The sequence below is a fragment of the Octopus bimaculoides genome, chromosome 25, assembly GCF_001194135.2.
Source record: "Octopus bimaculoides isolate UCB-OBI-ISO-001 chromosome 25, ASM119413v2, whole genome shotgun sequence".
NCBI lineage: Eukaryota > Metazoa > Mollusca > Cephalopoda > Octopoda > Octopodidae > Octopus > Octopus bimaculoides.
The window spans coordinates 4,582,982-4,583,795 of record NC_069005.1 but is presented as its reverse complement, the minus strand read 5'-3'; positions in this window follow the sequence as shown (position 1 = coordinate 4,583,795).

Below are 814 nucleotides of genomic sequence, written 5' to 3'. Positions count from 1 at the left end.
TATATATATATATATATATATATATATGTAGATATTTATACACATATATATTCAGTGTTTATGCTTATTAATAATTAAATACATACTATTCACATATAATGTATAACTCTATAGATATACCTCATACGTTATGTACAGTTTTCCCATTTCTCGAGTTTCTTTTGCAACATATCTTTTACATACGTATGTATGTACGTAGGTATGTAAGTATGTATGTGTGTATATATATATATATTGTTTTTTTTCTTCCATCGTAACTTCTATTTTCACTTTGACATATATAAAACGCATACCCATGAGAAATGAAACGTAAAATTATGAATATAGAGCGGGTGCAAATATTATTTACTTCACAAAAGAGAAACAGCTGAATGAAAGAACCGCAGTATACTGTTTGATGTGCTGTATTCAATGGACTGCAAAGTAAAAATTGAATGTGTTAATACCATTAAATATCATATGTTAACAGCATAGGCACTACAACATTACTGAGATCGGAAATCTGCATATTAGCAGTTAAAGAGATAATTAGAGGAATATATAAAGAGAAAGAGAGAGAGAGAAATAAAGAGGTGAGAGTGAAATGGTGATAAACATACAGAGGCACACACACAGACATTCACACATAATCACACATGCACACCCATACACGTAAGTACACATATATATGTATATAAAGGAAGAAAGACGGAGAAAAGGAATAATTTAAAACACTCAACGTGTTTTCATTGAAATGAATATAGCTATGTAGATAGGATATACCTATATCCAAGTGTGTTGATATCATACGTATATATATATATATATATATATA